At 40.1% G+C, this 23,208-nt stretch overlaps 5 non-coding genes across 5 annotated transcripts; all 5 read right to left on the reverse strand.

Moving 5' to 3' along the window:
- Positions 1-273: 273 nt before the first annotated feature.
- Positions 274-368, reverse strand: TRNAI-UAU (transfer RNA isoleucine (anticodon UAU)). Its single transcript has 2 exons — positions 331-368; positions 274-309 (listed from the first exon to the last, which is right to left on the reverse strand). It is a non-coding gene; the product is annotated as a tRNA-Ile (tRNA).
- A 2,306-nt stretch (positions 369-2,674) lies between these two features.
- TRNAI-UAU (transfer RNA isoleucine (anticodon UAU)) lies at positions 2,675-2,769 on the reverse strand. Its single transcript has 2 exons — positions 2,732-2,769; positions 2,675-2,710 (listed from the first exon to the last, which is right to left on the reverse strand). It is a non-coding gene; the product is annotated as a tRNA-Ile (tRNA).
- A 2,302-nt stretch (positions 2,770-5,071) lies between these two features.
- TRNAI-UAU (transfer RNA isoleucine (anticodon UAU)) lies at positions 5,072-5,166 on the reverse strand. Its single transcript has 2 exons — positions 5,129-5,166; positions 5,072-5,107 (listed from the first exon to the last, which is right to left on the reverse strand). It is a non-coding gene; the product is annotated as a tRNA-Ile (tRNA).
- Positions 5,167-9,850: 4,684 nt separating this feature from the next.
- Positions 9,851-9,945, reverse strand: TRNAI-UAU (transfer RNA isoleucine (anticodon UAU)). Its single transcript has 2 exons — positions 9,908-9,945; positions 9,851-9,886 (listed from the first exon to the last, which is right to left on the reverse strand). It is a non-coding gene; the product is annotated as a tRNA-Ile (tRNA).
- A 9,492-nt stretch (positions 9,946-19,437) lies between these two features.
- Positions 19,438-19,532, reverse strand: TRNAI-UAU (transfer RNA isoleucine (anticodon UAU)). The gene is made up of 2 exons: positions 19,495-19,532; positions 19,438-19,473 (listed from the first exon to the last, which is right to left on the reverse strand). It is a non-coding gene; the product is annotated as a tRNA-Ile (tRNA).
- Between the last annotated feature and the right edge of the window lie 3,676 nt (positions 19,533-23,208).

Consider the following 23,208-nt stretch of genomic DNA (forward strand, 5'->3'; position numbering starts at 1 on the left):
CAATTTATGGCTATTCATGCGACTATACTGTTTTTATTATTCTTGTTATTTAGCAAATTTCTTTTTGAATACACTGATGTGAATGCATAGTTCACAAGTCAGCACATCATAATACAGTGAAACGAATCGTCCCAAAGGGGATGTGATCCTAGGGACCCGGAGGAGTCAGACAGGAAGATTCTGAATGGAAGTAAATAATCTTTAGCAAGCGCCATCTTTAATCTTAGTTTAATTTTTCCTTTCAGTGAAATGATTTAAAATAGATAATGCAGTTGCTCCAGGTGAGACTCGAACTCACAACCTCAGCATGGCTCAGTGCAAGTACTGCTGTATAAGTACCGCGCGCTAACCGATTGCGCCACTAGAGCTCACACATACACCATGAGTCGAACTGCGCCACCTAGAGGTGACTTAGCAGATGACAGGATCTTCATCAACATACCGTATGCAAGATCAGCTCACATGCAAACATTTTACCCTGATTACTACAATTGCAGTGGAACCGGAAATATTCTATAATTGTCCTGTAACTTAAAATTCAGTCTTTTGAAAACCACATTCAATTATATCTCGCCAGTTCCGACAAAGTCTAGGGGGATCTAATTGTTATGTCTCATAAGCACAAAGGAGGAATTTAGCCAGAAAATGATATGTTGGACCCAAGTTGGGGGAAGGTGGGTAGTTGGATATCTTACTTCAACTGTTTTCATTTTAGCTACAGGCTAGTGTCAACAGAGTACCTCGTGTGTACAAATGCTTTAAATCCTGTTACAGGGTGGATGAAGTGGGTGAGTGGTTAAGGTGGCGTACTGCCCATACAGTGTGCTCTGCATGTGTGGATACAAATCCCACCATCGTCAAAGTCCGATCATGTTGGTTTTTGAAGGTCAGCACTGCTCCCAGTATAATTACGCTCTCTTTCGAGACACATCAAGAAATCGTTAGATGATCCCATCTGGCTAATCCATTGTAGCAAATACATTAAATAAAATAGAGGGTGTTGTGTTTATTAGAAAGTTAGTCTTTCATGGAGAGCCCAGAAGAATGTATTTCCTTCAAGCATGGCCTTCTACTTAGTTTGGATATCTGGAAGGAATAGAAAGCAGCTTTTACTACTAAATTGTCAGCTGTTTGAAGAGCCATTTATTTATGTCTGCCCTGCACTGACATATCCCTTCTGATGAGTAGTTTCCTGTAAATGTCTCAGATTGCAGAGATACTAACTACTGATTTCCAATCCTGAGTAATGTGAGTACTTTAATATTCTCCTTAGAATATAGAGTTTTGCCACCTTCCAAGAAAAGTGCCTTAAGAATGTAGTTTAATTTGTGCCTATATGTTGACATTCATAAGTACATAGGTTTCCACTCATACTCTGAAACTCACAGCTGGCCACATTCTGCCTTAAGACTACATAGGGCACTTTCAGATATGGAAACCCTCCGGCTTTGTAGCTCAGTGGCAAAGCACTGATTTTTTAAAACCAGGGGACACGAGTTCAATCCTCATCAGGGTCTTCTGTTTATCTTTTAAATCTTAACTCTTTTCAAGTTATTTCACCTAGGAATCACACCTCGTTTTAAGCTTGCTTATTGTCAACGTTCCCTTTTCTGCTTTTATCTTAGCAAGAAGACTTGAATAATACCAGAGAACTACGACTCATTCGTCTCCCCTTCCATTGCCTGACAAACGCCTGACAAACGCTGTTCTCACCCTGCTAGGCAAAACCAGATAATAACTCAATGTTTACCGTCCCTTGGAAAGGTTGAGCGAGTATCTGACCTCTCTTTCTGCTCAATCCGCTTCCACATAACGAGCGTTATAGGGCTCGAGCATTGGCACCTTGGAGATTTTAATTTCTTTCCTCTCAAAACACTATAGCTCCCAGATACCTCGGCTCTCAGGAAAATGAGGTGAATCCTCAAAACCCCAGCCACCACTCACCATAAACTTCCTTTTCTCATGCTCTCTGTTCAAATGATACAACTTATCTTGTACTTAAAGTGAAAGTGAATGCAGGCAGACTTGTTTCATAGATTTGGTGACCTTGATTGGTTGGGGTGGATAAAGAAGTGAACCTGGTGTCTCAAGAAGTAGAATCAGGATGGGGATGAGGAAAAGTGAAATTGAGCATGGACCACAATCACAGGTTAGAGAAATACGTGTCATGAATGAAATCATTTTAAAAAGTTGACTTCTAGCAGGCATTATTTTTCAAAATTGCAGACAAATTAAAAATGAATTTTGTATTGGAGGAACAATCACAGCACACAAGAGCTACAATCTACTTTAGAGGAATAGCATATTTGGCTAAGGCCTTTTTGTGATGATGCTATCCTTTTGCCATTTATATGAGTTATATTTTATTCAATTTGGTTGATCAACATTTTTTGCAGCTCTTCAATTTATGGCTCTTCATGCGACTATACTGTTTTTATTATTCTTGTTATTTAGCAAATTTCTTTTTGAATACACTGATGTGAATGCATAGTTCACAAGTCAGCACATCATAATGCAGTGAAACGAATCGTCCCGAAGGCGATGTGATCCTAGGGACCCGGAGGAGTCAGACAGGAAGATTCTGAATAGAAGTAAATAATCTTTAGCAAGCGCCATCTTTAATCTGAGTTTAATTTTTCCTTTCATTGAAATGATTTAAAAAAGATAATGCAGTTGCTCCAGGTGAGGCTCGAACTCACAACTTCGGCATGGCTCAGTGCAAGTACTACTGTATAAGTACCGCGCGCTAACCGATTGCGCCACTGGAGCTCACACATACACCATGAGTCCAAATGCGCGACCTAGAGGTGACTTAATAGACGACAGGATCGTCATCAACATACCGTATGCAAGATCAGCTCACATGCAAACATGTTACCCTGATTACTACAATTACAGTGGAACCGGAAAAGATTCTATAATTGTCCTGTAACATAAAATTCAGTCTTTTGAAAACCACATTCAATTATATCTCGTCAGTTCCGACAAAGTCTAGGGGAATCTAATTGTTATGTCTCATAAGCACAAAGGAGGAATTTAGCCAGAAAATGATATGTTGGACCCAAGTTGGGGGAAGGTGGGTAGTTGGATATCTTAATTCAACTGTTTTCATTTTAGCTACAGACTAGTGTCAACAGAGTACCTCGTGTGTACAAATGCTTTAAATCCTGTTACAGGGTGGATGAAGTGGGTGAGTGGTTAAGGTGGTGGACTGCCCATACAGTGTGCTCTGCATGTGTGGATGCAAATCCCACCATCGTCAAAGTCCGATCATGTTGGTTTTTGAAGGTCAGCACTGCTCCAGTATAATTACGCTCTCTTTCGAGACACATCCAGAAATCGTTAGATGATCCCATCTGGCTAATCCATTGTAGCAAATACATCAAATAAAATAGAGGGTGTTGTGTTTATTAGAAAGTTAGTCTTTCATGGAGAGCCCAGAAGAATGTCTTTCCTTCAAGCATGGCCTTCTACTTAGTTTGGATATCTGGAAGGAATAGAAAGCAGCTCTTACTACTAAAGTGTCAGCTGTTTGAAGAGCCATTTATTTATGTCTGCCCTGCACTGACATATCCCTTCTGATGAGCAGTTTCCTGTAAATGTCTCAGATTGCAGAGATACTAACTACTGATATCCATATCCTGAGTAATGTGAGTACTTTAATATTCTCCTAAGAATATAGAGTTTTGCCACCTTCCAAGAAAAGTGCCTTAAGAACGTAGTTTAATTTGTGCCTATATGTTGACATTCATAAGTACATAGGCTTCCACTCATACTCTGAAACTCACAGCTGGCCACATTCTGCCTTCAGACTACATATGGCACTCTGAGATATGGAAACCCTCCGGCTTTGTAGCTCAGTGGCAAAGCACTGATTGTTTAGAACCAGCGGACACGAGTTCAATCCTCATCAGTGTCTTCAGTTTATCTTTTAAATCTTAACTCTTTTTTTCACCTAGGAATCACACCTCGTTTTAAGCTTGCTTATTGTCAACGTTCCCTTTTCTGCTTTTATCTTAGCAAGAAGACTTGAATAATACCAGAGAACTACGACTCATTCGTCTCCCCTTCCGATTGCCTGACAAACGCCTGACAAACGCTGTTCTCACCCTGCTAGGCAAAACCAGATAATAACTCAATGTTTACCGTCCCTTGGAAAGGTTGAGCGAGTAATCTGACCTCTCTTTCTGCTCAATCTGCTTCCATATAACGAGCGTTATAGAGCTCGAGCAGTGGCACCTTGGAGATTTTAATTTCTTTCCTCTCAAAACACTATAGCTCCCAGATACCTCGGCTCTCAGGAAAATGAGGTGAATCTTCAAAACCCCAGCCACCACTCACCATAAACTTCCTTTTCTCATGCTCTCTGTTCAAATGATACAACTTATCTTGTACTTAAAGGGAAAGTGAATGCAGGCAGACTTGTATGATAGATTTGGTGACCTGGATTGGTTGGGGTGGATAAAGAAGGGAACCTGGTGCCTCAAGAAGTAGAATCAGGATGGGGATGAGGAAAAGAGAAATTGAGCAGGGACCACAATCACAGGTTAGAGAAATACGTGTCATGAATGAAATCATTTAAAAAAGTTGACTTCTAGCAGGCATTATTTTTCAAAAATGCAGACAAATTAAAAATGAATTTTGTATTAGAGGAACAATCACAGCACACAAGAGCTACAATCTACTTTAGAGGAATTTCATATTTGGCTAAGGCCTTTGTGTGATGATGCTATCCTTTTGTCATTTATATGAGTTATATTTTATTCAATTTGGTTGATCAACATTTTTTGCAGCTCTTCAATTTATGGCTATTCATGCGACTATACTGTTTTTATTATTCTTGTTATTTAGCAAATTTCTTTTTGAATACACTGATGTGAAAGCATAGTTCACAAGTCAGCACATCATAATACAGTGAAACGAATCGTCCCGAAGGCGATGTGCTCCTAGGGACCCGGAGGAGTCAGACAGGAACATTCTGAATAGAAGTAAATAATCTTTAGCAAGCGCCATCTTTAATCTGAGTTTAATTTTTCAATTCAGTGAAATGATTTAAAAAACATAATGCAGTTGCTCCAGGTGAGGCTCGAACTCACAACTTCAGCATGGCTCAATGCAAGTACTGCTATATAAGTACTGCGCGCTAACCGATTGCACCACTAGAGCTCACACATACACCATGAGTCCAACTGCGTGACCTAGAGGTGACTGAGTAGACGACAGGATCGTCATCAACATACCGTATGCAAGATCAGCTCACATGCAAACATGTTACCCTGATTACTACAATTACAGTGGAACCGGAAAAGATTCTATAATTGTCCTGTAACATAAAATTCAGTCTTTTGAAAACCACATTCAATTATATCTCGTCAGTTCCGACAAAGTCTATGTGAATCTAATTGTTATGTCTCATAAGCACAAAGGAGGAATTTAGCCAGAAAATGATATGTTGGACCCAAGTTGGGGGAAGGTGGGTAGTTGGATATCTTACTTCAACTGTTTTCATTTTAGCTACAGACTATTCTCAACAGAGTACCTCGTGTGTACAAATGATTTAAATCCTGTTACAGGGTGGATGAAGTGGGTGAGTGGTTAAGGTGGCGGACTGCCCATACAGTGTGCTCTGCATGTGTGGATACAAATCCTACCATCGTCAAAGTCCGATCATGTTGGTTTTTGAAGGTCAGCACTGCTCCCAGTATAATTACGCTCTCTTTCGAGACACATCCAGAAATCGTTAGATGATCCCATCTGGCTAATCCATTGTAGCAAATACATTAAATAAAATAGAGGGTGTTGTGTTTATTTGAAAGTTAGTCGTTCATGGAGAGCCCAGAAGAATGTCTTTCCTTCAAGCATGGCCTTCTACTTAGTTTGGATATCTGGAAGGAATAGGATGCAGCTCCTACTACTAAAGTGTCAGCTGTTTGAAGAGCCATTTATTTATGTCTGCCCTGCACTGACATATCCCTTCTGATGAGTAGTTTCCTGTAAATGTCTCAGATTGCAGAGATACTAACTACTGATATCCATATCCTGAGTAATGTGAGTACTTTAATATTCTCCTAAGAATATAGAGTTTTGCCACCTTCCAAGAAAAGTGCCTTAAGAATGTAGTTTAATTTGTGCCTATATGTTGACATTCATAAGTACATAGGTTTCCACTCATACTCTGAAACTCACAGCTCGCCACCTTCTGCCTTAAGACTACATATGGCACTCTGAGATGTGGAAACTCTCCGGCTTTGTAGCTCAGTGGCAAAGCACTGATTTTTTAGAACCAGGGGACACGAGTTCAATCCTCATCAGGGTCTTCTGTTTATCTTTTAAATCTTAACTCTTTTCAAGTTATTTCACCTAGGAATCACACCTCGTTTTAAGCTTGCTTATTGTCAACGTTCCCTTTTCTGCTTTTATCTTAGCAAGAAGACTTGAATAATACCAGAGAACTACGACTCATTCGTCTCCCCTTCCGATTGCCTGACAAACGCTGTTCTCACCCTGCTAGGCAAAACCAGATAATAACTCAATGTTTACCGTCCCTTGAAAGGTTGAGCGAGTATCTGACCTCTCTTTCTGCTCAATCTGCTTCCACATAACGAGCGTTATAGGGCTCGAGCAGTGGCACCTTGGAGATTTTAATTTCTTTCCTCTCAAAACACTATAGCTCACAGATACCTTGGCTCTCAGGAAAATGAGGTGAATCCTCAAAACCCCAGCCACCACTCACCATAAACTTCCTTTTCTCATGCTCTCTGTTCAAATGATACAACTTATCTTGTACTTGAAGTGAAAGTGAATGCAGGCAGACTTGTTTCATAGATTTGGTGACCTTGATTGGTTGGGGTGGATAAAGAAGTGAACCTGGTGTCTCAAGAAGTAGAATCAGGATGGGGATGAGGAAAAGAGAAATTGAGCAGGGACCACAATCACAGGTTAGAGAAATACGTGTCATGAATGAAATCATTTTAAAAAGTTGACTTCTAGCAGGCATTATTTTTCAAAATTGCAGACAAATTAAAAATGAATTTTGTATTGGAGGAACAATCACAGCACACAAGAGCTACAATCTACTTTAGAGGAATAGCATATTTGGCTAAGGCCTTTGTGTGATGATGCTATCCTTTTTCCATTTATATGAGTTATATTTTATTCAATTTGGTTGATCAACATTTTTTGCAGCTCTTCAATTTATGGCTATTCATGCGACTATACTGTTTTTATTATTCTTGTTATTTATCAAATTTCTTTTTGAATACACTGATGTGAATGCATAGTTCACAAGTCAGCACATCATAATGCAGTGAAACGAACCGTACCGAAGGCGATGTGATCCTAGGGACCCGGAGGAGTCAGACAGGAAGATTCTGAATAGAAGTAAATAATCTTTAGCAAGCGCCATCTTTAATCTGAGTTTAATTTTTACTTTCAGTGAATTGATTTAAAAAAGATAATGCAGTTGCGCCAGGAACTCACAACCTCAGCATGGCTCAGTGCAAGTACTACTGTATAAGTACCGCGCGCTAACCGATTGCGCCACTGGAGCTCACACATACACCATGAGTCCAACTGCGTGACCTAGAGGTGACTCAGTAGACGACAGGATCGTCATCAACATACCGTATGCAAGATCAGCTCACATGCAAACATGTTACCCTGATTACTACAATTACAGTGGAACCGGAAAAGATTCTATAATTGTCCTGTAACATAAAATTCAGTCTTTTGAAAACCACATTCAATTATATCTCGTCAGTTCCGACAAAGTCTAGGGGAATCTAATTGTTATGTCTCATAAGCACAAAGGAGGAATTTAGCCAGAAAATGATATGTTGGACCCAAGTTGGGGGAAGGTGGGTAGTTGGATATCTTAATTCAACTGTTTTCATTTTAGCTACAGACTAGTGTCAACAGAGTACCTCGTGTGTACAAATGCTTTAAATCCTGTTACAGGGTGGATGAAGTGGGTGAGTGGTTAAGGTGGTGGACTGCCCATACAGTGTGCTCTGCATGTGTGGATAAAAATCCCACCATCGTCAAAGTCCGATCATGTTGGTTTTTGAAGGTCAGCACTGCTCCCAGTATAATTACGCTCTCTTTCGAGACACATCCAGAAATCGTTAGATGATCCCATCTGGCTAATCCATTGTAGCAAATACATCAAATAAAATAGAGGGTGTTGTGTTTATTAGAAAGTTAGTCTTTCATGGAGAGCCCAGAAGAATGTCTTTCCTTCAAGCATGGCCTTCTACTTAGTTTGGATATCTGGAAGGAATAGAAAGCAGCTCTTACTACTAAAGTGTCAGCTGTTTGAAGAGCCATTTATTTATGTCTGCCCTGCACTGACATATCCCTTCTGATGAGCAGTTTCCTGTAAATGTCTCAGATTGCAGAGATACTAACTACTGATATCCATATCCTGAGAAATGTGAGTACTTTAATATTCTCCTAAGAATATAGAGTTTTGCCACCTTCCAAGAAAAGTGCCTTAAGAATGTAGTTTAATTTGTGCCTATATGTTGACATTCATAAGTACATAGGCTTCCACTCATACTCTGAAACTCACAGCTGGCCACATTCTGCCTTAAGACTACATATGGCACTCTGAGATATGGAAACCCTCCGGCTTTGTAGCTCAGTGGCAAAGCACTGATTGTTTAGAACCAGGGGACACGAGTTCAATCCTCATCAGGGTCTTCTGATTATCTTTTAAATCTTAACTCTTTTTTTCACTTAGGAATCACACCTCGTTTTAAGCTTGCTTATTGTCAACGTTCCCTTTTCTGCTTTTATCTTAGCAAGAAGACTTGAATAATACCAGAGAACTACGACTCATTCGTCTCCCCTTCCATTGCCTGACAAACGCCTGACAAACGCTGTTCTCACCCTGCTAGGCAAAACCAGATAATAACTCAATGTTTACCGTCCCTTGGAAAGGTTGAGCGAGTATCTGACCTCTCTTTCTGCTCAATCTGCTTCCACATAACGAGCGTTATAGGGCTCGAGCAGTGGCACCTTGGAGATTTTAATTTCTTTCCTCTCAAAACACTATAGCTCCCAGATACCTCGGCTCTCAGGAAAATGAGGTGAATCCTCAAAACCCCAGCCACCACTCACCATAAACTTCCTTTTCTCATGCTCTCTGTTCAAATGATACAACTTATCTTGTACTTAAAGTGAAAGTGAATGCAGGCAGACTTGTTTGATAGATTTGGTGACCTTGATTGGTTGGGGTGGATAAAGAAGTGAACCTGGTGTCTCAAGAAGTAGAATCAGGATGGGGATGAGGAAAAGAGAAATTGAGCATGGACCACAATCACAGGTTAGAGAAATACGTGTCATGAATGAAATCATTTTAAAAAGTTGACTTCTAGCAGGCATTATTTTTCAAAATTGCAGACAAATTAAAAATGAATTTTGTATTGGAGGAACAATCACAGCACACAAGAGGTACAATCTACTTTAGAGGAATAGCATATTTGGCTAAGGCCTTTGTGTGATGATGCTATCCTTTTGCCATTTATATGAGTTATATTTTATTCAATTTGGTTGATCAACATTTTTTGCAGCTCTTCAATTTATGGCTATTCATGCGACTATACTGTTTTTATTATTCTTGTTATTTAGCAAATTTCTTTTTGAATACACTGATGTGAATGCATAGTTCACAAGTCAGCACATCATAATGCAGTGAAACGAATCGTCCCGAAGGCGATGTGATCCTAGGGACCCGGAGGAGTTAGACAGGAAGATTCTGAATAGAAGTAAATAATCTTTAGCAAGCGCCATCTTTAATCTGAGTTTAATTTTTCCTTTCATTGAAATGATTTAAAAAAGATAATGCAGTTGCTCCAGGTGAGGCTCGAACTCACAACCTCGGCATGGCTCAGTGCAAGTACTGCTGTATAAGTACCGCGCGCTAACCGATTGCGCCACTGGAGCTCACACATACACCATGAGTCCAACTGCGCCACCTAGAGGTGACTTAGTAGACGACAGGATCGTCATCAACATACCGTATGCAAGATCAGCTCACATGCAAACATGTTACCCTGATTACTACAATTACAGTGGAACCGGAAAAGATTCTATAATTGTCCTGTAACATAAAATTCAGTCTTTTGAAAACCACATTCAATTATATCTCGTCAGTTCCGACAAAGTCTAGGGGAATCTAATTGTTATGTCTCATAAGCACAAAGGAGGAATTTAGCCAGAAAATGATATATTGGACCCAAGTTGGGGGAAGGTGGGTAGTTGGATATCTTACTTCAACTGTTTTCATTTTAGCTACAGACTAGTGTCAACAGAGTACCTCGTGTGTACAAATGCTTTAAATCATGTTACAGGGTGGATGAAGTGGGTGAGTGGTTAAGGTGGCGGACTGCCCATACAGTGTGCTCTGCATGTGTGGATACAAATCCCACCATCGTCAAAGTCCGATCATGTTGGTTTTTGAAGGTCAGCACTGCTCCCAGTATAATTACGCTCTCTTTCGAGACACATCCAGAAATCGTTAGATGATCCCATCTGGCTAATCCATTGTAGCAAATACATTAAATAAAATAGAGGGTGTTGTGTTTATTAGAAAGTTAGTCTTTCATGGAGAGCCCAGAAGAATGTCTTTCCTTCAAGCATGGCCGTCTACTTAGTTTGGATATCTGGAAGGAATAGAAAGCAGCTCTTACTACTAAAGTGTCAGCTGTTTGAAGAGCCATTTATTTATGTCTGCCCTGCACTGACATATCCCTTCTGATGAGTAGTTTCCTGTAAATGTCTCAGATTGCAGAGATACTAACTACTGATATCCATATCCTGAGTAATGTGAGTTCTTTAATATTCTCCTAAGAATATAGAGTTTTGCCACCTTCCACGAAAAGTGCCTTAAGAATGTAGTTTAATGTGTGCCTATATGTTGACATTCATAAGTACATAGGTTTCCACTCATACTCTGAAACTCACAGCTGGCCGCATTCTGCCTTAAGACTACATATGGCACTCTGAGATATGGAAATCCTCCGGCTTTGTAGCTCAGTGGCAAAGCACGGATTTTTTGGAACCAGGGGACACGAGTTCAATCCTCATCAGGATCTTCTGTTTATCTTTTAAATCTTAACTCTTTTCAAGTTATTTCACCTAGGAATCACACCTCGTTTTAAGCTTGCTTATTGTCAACGTTCCCTTTTCTGCTTTTATCTTAGCAAGAAGACTTGAATAATACCAGAGAACTACGACTCATTCGTCTCCCCTTCCGATTGCCTGACAAACGCCTGACAAACGCTGTTCTCACCCTGCTAGGCAAAACCAGATAATAACTCAATGTTTACCGTCCCTTGGAAAGGTTGAGCGAGTATCTGACCTCTCTTTCTGCTCAATCTGCTTCCATATAACGAGCGTTATAGAGCTCGAGCAGTGGCACCTTGGAGATTTTAATTTCTTTCCTCTCAAAACACTATAGCTCCCAGATACCTCGGCTCTCAGGAAAATGAGGTGAATCTTCAAAACCCCAGCCACCACTCACCATAAACTTCCTTTTCTCATGCTCTCTGTTCAAATGATACAACTTATCTTGTACTTAAAGGGAAAGTGAATGCAGGCAGACTTGTATGATAGATTTGGTGACCTGGATTGGTTGGGGTGGATAAAGAAGGGAACCTGGTGCCTCAAGAAGTAGAATCAGGATGGGGATGAGGAAAAGTGAAATTGAGCAGGGACCACAATCACAGGTTAGAGAAATACGTGTCATGAATGAAATCATTTAAAAAAGTTGACTTCTAGCAGGCATTATTTTTCAAAAATGCAGACAAATTAAAAATGAATTTTGTATGAGAGGAACAATCACAGCACACAAGAGCTACAATCTACTTTAGAGGAATTTCATATTTGGCTAAGGCCTTTGTGTGATGATGCTATCCTTTTGTTTTTTATATGAGTTATATTTTATTCAATTTGGTTGATCAACATTTTTTGCAGCTCTTCAATTTATGGCTATTCATGCGACTATACTGTTTTTATTATTCTTGTTATTTAGCAAATTTCTTTTTGAATACACTGATGTGAAAGCATAGTTCACAAGTCAGCACATCATAATACAGTGAAACGAATCGTCCCGAAGGCGATGTGCTCCTAGGGACCCGGAGGAGTCAGACAGGAACATTCTGAATAGAAGTAAATAATCTTTAGCAAGCGCCATCTTTAATCTGAGTTTCATTTTTCAATTCAGTGAAATGATTTAAAAAACATAATGCAGTTGCGCCAGGTGAGGCTCGAACTCACAACTTCAGAATGGCTCAGTGCAAGTACTGCTATATAAGTACTGCGCGCTAACCGATTGCACCACTGGACCTCACACATACCCCCAGCTTCCAACTGCGCCACCTAGAGGTGACTGAGTAGACGACAGGATCGTCATCAACATACCGTATGCAAGATCAGCTCACATGCAAACATGTTACCCTGATTACTACAATTACAGTGGAACCGGAAAAGATTCTATAATTGTCCTGTAACATAAAATTCAGTCTTTTGAAAACCACATTCAATTATATCTCGTCAGTTCCGACAAAGTCTAGGGGAATCTAATTGTTATGTCTCATAAGCACAAAGGAGGAATTTAGCCAGAAAATGATATGTTGGACCCAAGTTGGGGGAAGGTGGGTAGTTGGATATCTTACTTCAACTGTTTTCATTTTAGCTACAGACTATTGTCAACAGAGTACCTCGTGTGTACAAATGATTTAAATCCTGTTACAGGGTGAATGAAGTGGGTGAGTGGTTAAGGTGGCGGACTGCCCATACAGTGTGCTCTGCATGTGTGGATACAAATCCCACCATCGTCAAAGTGCGATCATGTTGGTTTTTGAAGGTCAGCACTGCTCCCAGTATAATTACGCTCTCTTTCGAGACACATCCAGAAATCGTTAGATGATCCCATCTGGCTAATCCATTGTAGCAAATACATTAAATAAAATAGAGGGTGTTGTGTTTATTAGAAAGTTAGTCTTTCATGGAGAGCCCAGAAGAATGTCTTTCCTTCAAGCATGGCCTTCTACTTAGTTTGGATATCTGGAAGGAATAGAAAGCAGCTCTTACTACTAAAGTGTCAGCTGTTTGAAGAGCCATTTATTTATGTCTGCCCTGCACTGACATATCCCTTCTGATGAGTAGTTTCCTGTAAATGTCTCAGATTGCAGAGATACTAACTACTGATATCCATATCCTGAGTAATGTGAGTTCTTTAATATTCTCCTAAGAATATAGAGTTTTGCCACCTTCCACGAAAAGTGCCTTAAGAATGTAGTTTAATGTGTGCCTATATGTTGACATTCATAAGTACATAGGTTTCCACTCATACTCTGAAACTCACAGCTGGCCACATTCTGCCTTAAGACTACATATGGCACTCTGAGGTATGGAAATCCTCCGGCTTTGTAGCTCAGTGGCAAAGCACGGATTTTTTGGAACCAGGGGACACGAGTTCAATCCTCATCAGGGTCTTCTGTTTATCTTTTAAATCTTAACTCTTTTCAAGTTATTTCACCTAGGAATCACACCTCGTTTTAAGCTTGCTTATTGTCAACGTTCCCTTTTCTGCTTTTATCTTAGCAAGAAGACTTGAATAATACCAGAGAACTACGACTCATTCGTCTCCCCTTCCGATTGCCTGACAAACGCCTGACAAACGCTGTTCTCACCCTGCTAGGCAAAACCAGATAATAACTCAATGTTTACCGTCCCTTGGAAAGGTTGAGCGAGTATCTGACCTCTCTTTCTGCTCAATCTGCTTCCACATAACGAGCGTTATAGGGCTCGAGCAGTGGCACCTTGGAGATTTTAATTTCTTTCCTCTCAAAACACTATAGCTCCCAGATACCTCGGCTCTCAGGAAAATGAGGTGAATCCTCAAAACCCCAGCCACCACTCACCATAAACTTCCTTTTCTCATGCTCTCTGTTCAAATGATACAACTTATCTTGTACTTAAAGGGAAAGTGAATGCAGGCAGACTTGTATGATAGATTTGGTGACCTGGATTGGTTGGGGTGGATAAAGAAGGGAACCTGGTGCCTCAAGAAGTAGAATCAGGATGGGGATGAGGAAAAGAGAAATTGAGCAGGGACCACAATCACAGGTTAGAGAAATACGTGTCATGAATGAAATCATTTAAAAAAGTTGACTTCTAGCAGGCATTATTTTTCAAAAATGCAGACAAATTAAAAATGAATTTTGTATTAGAGGAACAATTACAGCACACAAGAGCTACAATCTACTTTAGAGGAATTTCATATTTGGCTAAGGCCTTTGTGTGATGATGCTATCCTTTTGTCATTTATATGAGTTATATTTTATTCAATTTGGTTGATCAACATTTTTTGCAGCTCTTCAATTTATGGCTATTCATGCGACTATACTGTTTTTATTATTCTTGTTATTTAGCAAATTTCTTTTTGAATACACTGATGTGAATGAATAGTTCACAAGTCAGCACATCATAATACAGTGAAACGAATCGTCCCGAAGGCGATGTGCTCCTAGGGACCCGGAGGAGTCAGACAGGAACATTCTGAATAGAAGTAAATAATCTTTAGCAAGCGCCATCTTTAATCTGAGTTTAATTTTTCAATTCAGTGAAATGATTTAAAAAACATAATGCAGTTGCTCCAGGTGAGACTCGAACTCACAACTTCAGCATGGCTCAGTGCAAGTACTGCTACATAAGTACTGCGCGCTAACCGATTGCACCACTGGACCTCACACATACCCCCAGCTTCCAACTGCGCCACCTAGAGGTGACTGAGTAGACGACAGGATCGTCATCAACATACCGTATGCAAGATCAGCTCACATGCAAACATGTTACCCTGATTACTACAATTACAGTGGAACCGGAAAAGATTCTATAATTGTCCTGTAACATAAAATTCAGTCTTTTGAAAACCACATTCAATTATATCTCGTCAGTTCCGACAAAGTCTAGGGGAATCTAATTGTTATGTCTCATAAGCACAAAGGAGGAATTTAGCCAGAAAATGATATGTTGGACCCAAGTTGGGGGAAGGTGGGTAGTTGGATATCTTACTTCAACTGTTTTCATTTTAGCTACAGACTATTCTCAACAGAGTACCTCGTGTGTACAAATGATTTAAATCCTGTTACAGGGTGGATGAAGTGGGTGAGTGGTTAAGGTGGCGGACTGCCCATACAGTGTGCTCTGCATGTGTGGATACAAATCCTACCATCGTCAAAGTCCGATCATGTTGGTTTTTGAAGGTCTGCACTGCTCCCAGTATAATTACGCTCTCTTTCGAGACACATCCAGAAATCGTTAGATGATCCCATCTGGCTAATCCATTGTAGCAAATACATTAAATAAAATAGAGGGTGTTGTGTTTATTAGAAAGTTAGTCGTTCATGGAGAGCCCAGAAGAATGTCTTTCCTTCAAGCATGGCCTTCTACTTAGTTTGGATATCTGGAAGGAATAGGATGCAGCTCCTACTACTAAAGTGTCAGCTGTTTGAAGAGCCATTTATTTATGTCTGCCCTGCACTGACATATCCCTTCTGATGAGTAGTTTCCTGTAAATGTCTCAGATTGCAGAGATACTAACTACTGATATCCATATCCTGAGTAATGTGAGTACTTTAATATTCTCCTAAGAATATAGAGTTTTGCCACCTTCCAAGAAAAGTGCCTTAAGAATGTAGTTTAATTTGTGCCTATATGTTGACATTCATAAGTACATAGGTTTCCACTCATACTCTGAAACTCACAGCTCGCCACCTTCTGCCTTAAGACTACATATGGCACTCTGAGATGTGGAAACTCTCCGGCTTTGTAGCTCAGTGGCAAAGCACTGATTTTTTAGAACCAGGGGACACGAGTTCAATCCTCATCAGGGTCTTCTGTTTATCTTTTAAATCTTAACTCTTTTCAAGTTATTTCACCTAGGAATCACACCTCGTTTTAAGCTTGCTTATTGTCAACGTTCCCTTTTCTGCTTTTATCTTAGCAAGAAGACTTGAATAATACCAGAGAACTACGACTCATTCGTCTCCCCTTCCGATTGCCTGACAAACGCTGTTCTCACCCTGCTAGGCAAAACCAGATAATAACTCAATGTTTACCGTCCCTTGAAAGGTTGAGCGAGTATCCGACCTCTCTTTCTGCTCAATCTGCTTCCACATAACGAGCGTTATAGGGCTCGAGCAGTGGCACCTTGGAGATTTTAATTTCTTTCCTCTCAAAACACTATAGCTCACAGATACCTTGGCTCTCAGGAAAATGAGGTGAATCCTCAAAACCCCAGCCACCACTCACCATAAACTTCCTTTTCTCATGCTCTCTGTTCAAATGATACAACTTATCTTGTACTTGAAGTGAAAGTGAATGCAGGCAGACTTGTTTCATAGATTTGGTGACCTTGATTGGTTGGGGTGGATAAAGAAGTGAACCTGGTGTCTCAAGAAGTAGAATCAGGATGGGGATGAGGAAAAGAGAAATTGAGCAGGGACCACAATCACAGGTTAGAGAAATACGTGTCATGAATGAAATCATTTTAAAAAGTTGACTTCTAGCAGGCATTATTTTTCAAAATTGCAGACAAATTAAAAATGAATTTTGTATTGGAGGAACAATCACAGCACACAAGAGCTACAATCTACTTTAGAGGAATAGCATATTTGGCTAAGGCCTTTGTGTGATGATGCTATCCTTTTTCCATTTATATGAGTTATATTTTATTCAATTTGGTTGATCAACATTTTTTGCAGCTCTTCAATTTATGGCTATTCATGCGACTATACTGTTTTTATTATTCTTGTTATTTATCAAATTTCTTTTTGAATACACTGATGTGAATGCATAGTTCACAAGTCAGCACATCATAATGCAGTGAAACGAACCGTACTGAAGGCGATGTGATCCTAGGGACCCGGAGGAGTCAGACAGGAAGATTCTGAATAGAAGTAAATAATCTTTAGCAAGCGCCATCTTTAATCTGAGTTTAATTTTTACTTTCAGTGAAATGATTTAAAAAAGATAATGCAGTTGCGCCAGGAACTCACAACCTCAGCATGGCTCAGTGCAAGTACTACTGTATAAGTACCGCGCGCTAACCGATTGCGCCACTGGAGCTCACACATACACCATGAGTCCAACTGCGTGACCTAGAGGTGACTCAGTAGACGACAGGATCGTCATCAACATACCGTATGCAAGATCAGCTCACATGCAAACATGTTACCCTGATTACTACAATTACAGTGGAACCGGAAAAGATTCTATAATTGTCCTGTAACATAAAATTCAGTCTTTTGAAAACCACATTCAATTATATCTCGTCAGTTCCGACAAAGTCTAGGGGAATCTAATTGTTATGTCTCATAAGCACAAAGGAGGAATTTAGCCAGAAAATGATATGTTGGACCCAAGTTGGGGGAAGGTGGGTAGTTGGATATCTTAATTCAACTGTTTTCATTTTAGCTACAGACTAGTGTCAACAGAGTACCTCGTGTGTACAAATGCTTTAAATCCTGTTACAGGGTGGATGAAGTGGGTGAGTGGTTAAGGTGGTGGACTGCCCATACAGTGTGCTCTGCATGTGTGGATAAAAATCCCACCATCGTCAAAGTCCGATCATGTTGGTTTTTGAAGGTCAGCACTGCTCCCAGTATAATTACGCTCTCTTTCGAGACACATCCAGAAATCGTTAGATGATCCCATCTGGCTAATCCATTGTAGCAAATACATCAAATAAAATAGAGGGTGTTGTGTTTATTAGAAAGTTAGTCTTTCATGGAGAGCCCAGAAGAATGTCTTTCCTTCAAGCATGGCCTTCTACTTAGTTTGGATATCTGGAAGGAATAGAAAGCAGCTCTTACTACTAAAGTGTCAGCTGTTTGAAGAGCCATTTATTTATGTCTGCCCTGCACTGACATATCCCTTCTGATGAGCAGTTTCCTGTAAATGTCTCAGATTGCAGAGATACTAACTACTGATATCCATATCCTGAGTAATGTGAGTACTTTAATATTCTCCTAAGAATATAGAGTTTTGCCACCTTCCAAGAAAAGTGCCTTAAGAATGTAGTTTAATTTGTGCCTATATGTTGACATTCATAAGTACATAGGCTTCCACTCATACTCTGAAACTCACAGCTGGCCACATTCTGCCTTAAGACTACATATGGCACTCTGAGCTATGGAAACCCTCCGGCTTTGTAGCTCTGTGGCAAAGCACTGATTGTTTAGAACCAGGGGACACGAGTTCAATCCTCATCAGGGTCTTCTGATTATCTTTTAAATCTTAACTCTTTTTTTCACTTAGGAATCACACCTCGTTTTAAGCTTGCTTATTGTCAACGTTCCCTTTTCTGCTTTTATCTTAGCAAGAAGACTTGAATAATACCAGAGAACTACGACTCATTCGTCTCCCCTTCCATTGCCTGACAAACGCCTGACAAACGCTGTTCTCACCCTGCTAGGCAAAACCAGATAATAACTCAATGTTTACCGTCCCTTGGAAAGGTTGAGCGAGTATCTGACCTCTCTTTCTGCTCAATCTGCTTCCACATAACGAACGTTATAGGGCTCGAGCAGTGGCACCTTGGAGATTTTAATTTCTTTCCTCTCAAAACACTATAGCTCCCAGATACCTCGGCTCTCAGGAAAATGAGGTGAATCCTCAAAACCCCAGCCACCACTCACCATAAACTTCCTTTTCTCATGCTCTCTGTTTAAATGATACAACTTATCTTGTACTTAAAGTGAAAGTGAATGCAGGCAGACTTGTTTGATAGATTTGGTGACCTTGATTGGTTGGGGTGGATAAAGAAGTGAACCTGGTGTCTCAAGAAGTAGAATCAGGATGGGGATGAGGAAAAGAGAAATTGAGCATGGACCACAATCACAGGTTAGAGAAATACGTGTCATGAATGAAATCATTTTAAAAAGTTGACTTCTAGCAGGCATTATTTTTCAAAATTGCAGACAAATTAAAAATGAATTTTGTATTGGAGGAACAATCACAGCACACAAGAGGTACAATCTACTTTAGAGGAATAGCATATTTGGCTAAGGCCTTTGTGTGATGATGCTATCCTTTTGCCATTTATATGAGTTATATTTTATTCAATTTGGTTGATCAACATTTTTTGCAGCTCTTCAATTTATGGCTATTCATGCGACTATACTGTTTTTATTATTCTTGTTATTTAGCAAATTTCTTTTTGAATACACTGATGTGAATGCATAGTTCACAAGTCAGCACATCATAATGCAGTGAAACGAATCGTCCCGAAGGCGATGTGATCCTAGGGACCCGGAGGAGTCAGACAGGAAGATTCTGAATAGAAGTGAATAATCTTTAGCAAGCGCCATCTTTAATCTGAGTTTAATTTTTCCTTTCAGTGAAATGATTTAAAAAAGATAATGCAGTTGCTCCAGGTGAGGCTCGAACTCACAACCTCGGAATGGCTCAGTGCAAGTACTGCTGTATAAGTACCGCGCGCTAACCGATTGCGCCACTGGAGCTCACACATACACCATGAGTCCAACTGCGCCACCTAGAGGTGACTTAGTAGACGACAGGATCGTCATCAACATACCGTATGCAAGATCAGCTCACATGCAAACATGTTACCCTGATTACTACAATTACAGTGGAACCGGAAAAGATTCTATAATTGTCCTGTAACATAAAATTCAGTCTTTTGAAAACCACATTCAATTATATCCTGTCAGTTCCGACAAAGTCTAGGGGAATCTAATTGTTATGTCTCATAAGCACAAAGGAGGAATTTAGCCAGAAAATGATATGTTGGACCCAAGTTGGGGGAAGGTGGGTAGTTGGATATCTTACTTCAACTGTTTTCATTTTAGCTACAGACTAGTGTCAACAGAGTACCTCGTGTGTACAAATGCTTTAAATCCTGTTACAGGGTGGATGAAGTGGGTGAGTGGTTAAGGTGGCGGACTGCCCATACAGTGTGCTCTGCATGTGTGGATACAAATCCCACCATCGTCAAAGTCCGATCATGTTGGTTTTTGAAGGTCAGCACTGCTCCCAGTATAATTACGCTCTCTTTCGAGACACATCCAGAAATCGTTAGATGATCCCATCTGGCTAATCCATTGTAGCAAATACATTAAATAAAATAGAGGGTGTTGTGTTTATTAGAAAGTTAGTCTTTCATGGAGAGCCCAGAAGAATGTCTTTCCTTCAAGCATGGCCTTCTACTTAGTTTGGATATCTGGAAGGAATAGAAAGCAGCTCTTACTTCTAAAGTGTCAGCTGTTTGAAGAGCCATTTATTTATGTCTGCCCTGCACTGACATATCCCTTCTGATGAGTAGTTTCCTGTAAATGTCTCAGATTGCAGAGATACTAACTACTGATATCCATATCCTGAGTAATGTGAGTTCTTTAATATTCTCCTAAGAATATAGAGTTTTGCCACCTTCCACGAAAAGTGCCTTAAGAATGTAGTTTAATGTGTGCCTATATGTTGACATTCATAAGTACATAGGTTTCCACTCATACTCTGAAACTCACAGCTGGCCGCATTCTGCCTTAAGACTACATATGGCACTCTGAGATATGGAAATCCTCCGGCTTTGTAGCTCAGTGGCAAAGCACGGATTTTTTGGAACCAGGGGACACGAGTTCAATCCTCATCAGGATCTTCTGTTTATCTTTTAAATCTTAACTCTTTTCAAGTTATTTCACCTAGGAATCACACCTCGTTTTAAGCTTGCTTATTGTCAACGTTCCCTTTTCTGCTTTTATCTTAGCAAGAAGACTTGAATAATACCAGAGAACTACGACTCATTCGTCTCCCCTTCCGATTGCCTGACAAACGCCTGACAAACGCTGTTCTCACCCTGCTAGGCAAAACCAGATAATAACTCAATGTTTACCGTCCCTTGGAAAGGTTGAGCGAGTATCTGACCTCTCTTTCTGCTCAATCTGCTTCCATATAACGAGCGTTATAGAGCTCGAGCAGTGGCACCTTGGAGATTTTAATTTCTTTCCTCTCAAAACACTATAGCTCCCAGATACCTCGGCTCTCAGGAAAATGAGGTGAATCTTCAAAACCCCAGCCACCACTCACCATAAACTTCCTTTTCTCATGCTCTCTGTTCAAATGATACAACTTATCTTGTACTTAAAGGGAAAGTGAATGCAGGCAGACTTGTATGATAGATTTGGTGACCTGGATTGGTTGGGGTGGATAAAGAAGGGAACCTGGTGCCTCAAGAAGTAGAATCAGGATGGGGATGAGGAAAAGTGAAATTGAGCAGGGACCACAATCACAGGTTAGAGAAATACGTGTCATGAATGAAATCATTTAAAAAAGTTGACTTCTAGCAGGCATTATTTTTCAAAAATGCAGACAAATTAAAAATGAATTTTGTATGAGAGGAACAATCACAGCACACAAGAGCTACAATCTACTTTAGAGGAATTTCATATTTGGCTAAGGCCTTTGTGTGATGATGCTATCCTTTTGTTTTTTATATGAGTTATATTTTATTCAATTTGGTTGATCAACATTTTTTGCAGCTCTTCAATTTATGGCTATTCATGCGACTATACTGTTTTTATTATTCTTGTTATTTAGCAAATTTCTTTTTGAATACACTGATGTGAAAGCATAGTTCACAAGTCAGCACATCATAATACAGTGAAACGAATCGTCCCGAAGGCGATGTGCTCCTAGGGACCCGGAGGAGTCAGACAGGAACATTCTGAATAGAAGTAAATAATCTTTAGCAAGCGCCATCTTTAATCTGAGTTTCATTTTTCAATTCAGTGAAATGATTTAAAAAACATAATGCAGTTGCGCCAGGTGAGGCTCGAACTCACAACTTCAGAATGGCTCAGTGCAAGTACTGCTATATAAGTACTGCGCGCTAACCGATTGCACCACTGGACCTCACACATACCCCCAGCTTCCAACTGCGCCACCTAGAGGTGACTGAGTAGACGACAGGATCGTCATCAACATACCGTATGCAAGATCAGCTCACATGCAAACATGTTACCCTGATTACTACAATTACAGTGGAACCGGAAAAGATTCTATAATTGTCCTGTAACATAAAATTCAGTCTTTTGAAAACCACATTCAATTATATCTCGTCAGTTCCGACAAAGTCTAGGGGAATCTAATTGTTATGTCTCATAAGCACAAAGGAGGAATTTAGCCAGAAAATGATATGTTGGACCCAAGTTGGGGGAAGGTGGGTAGTTGGATATCTTACTTCAACTGTTTTCATTTTAGCTACAGACTATTGTCAACAGAGTACCTCGTGTGTACAAATGATTTAAATCCTGTTACAGGGTGAATGAAGTGGGTGAGTGGTTAAGGTGGCGGACTGCCCATACAGTGTGCTCTGCATGTGTGGATACAAATCCCACCATCGTCAAAGTCCGATCATGTTGGTTTTTGAAGGTCAGCACTGCTCCCAGTATAATTACGCTCTCTTTCGAGACACATCCAGAAATCGTTAGATGATCCCATCTGGCTAATCCATTGTAGCAAATACATTAAATAAAATAGAGGGTGTTGTGTTTATTAGAAAGTTAGTCTTTCATGGAGAGCCCAGAAGAATGTCTTTCCTTCAAGCATGGCCTTCTACTTAGTTTGGATATCTGGAAGGAATAGAAAGCAGCTCTTACTACTAAAGTGTCAGCTGTTTGAAGAGCCATTTATTTATGTCTGCCCTGCACTGACATATCCCTTCTGATGAGTAGTTTCCTGTAAATGTCTCAGATTGCAGAGATACTAACTACTGATATCCATATCCTGAGTAATGTGAGTTCTTTAATATTCTCCTAAGAATATAGAGTTTTGCCACCTTCCACGAAAAGTGCCTTAAGAATGTAGTTTAATGTGTGCCTATATGTTGACATTCATAAGTACATAGGTTTCCACTCATACTCTGAAACTCACAGCTGGCCACATTCTGCCTTAAGACTACATATGGCACTCTGAGGTATGGAAATCCTCCGGCTTTGTAGCTCAGTGGCAAAGCACGGATTTTTTGGAACCAGGGGACACGAGTTCAATCCTCATCAGGGTCTTCTGTTTATCTTTTAAATCTTAACTCTTTTCAAGTTATTTCACCTAGGAATCACACCTCGTTTTAAGCTTGCTTATTGTCAACGTTCCCTTTTCTGCTTTTATCTTAGCAAGAAGACTTGA

The sequence above is a fragment of the Pleurodeles waltl genome, chromosome 6 (genome assembly GCF_031143425.1).
Source record: "Pleurodeles waltl isolate 20211129_DDA chromosome 6, aPleWal1.hap1.20221129, whole genome shotgun sequence".
Lineage (NCBI taxonomy): Eukaryota > Metazoa > Chordata > Amphibia > Caudata > Salamandridae > Pleurodeles > Pleurodeles waltl.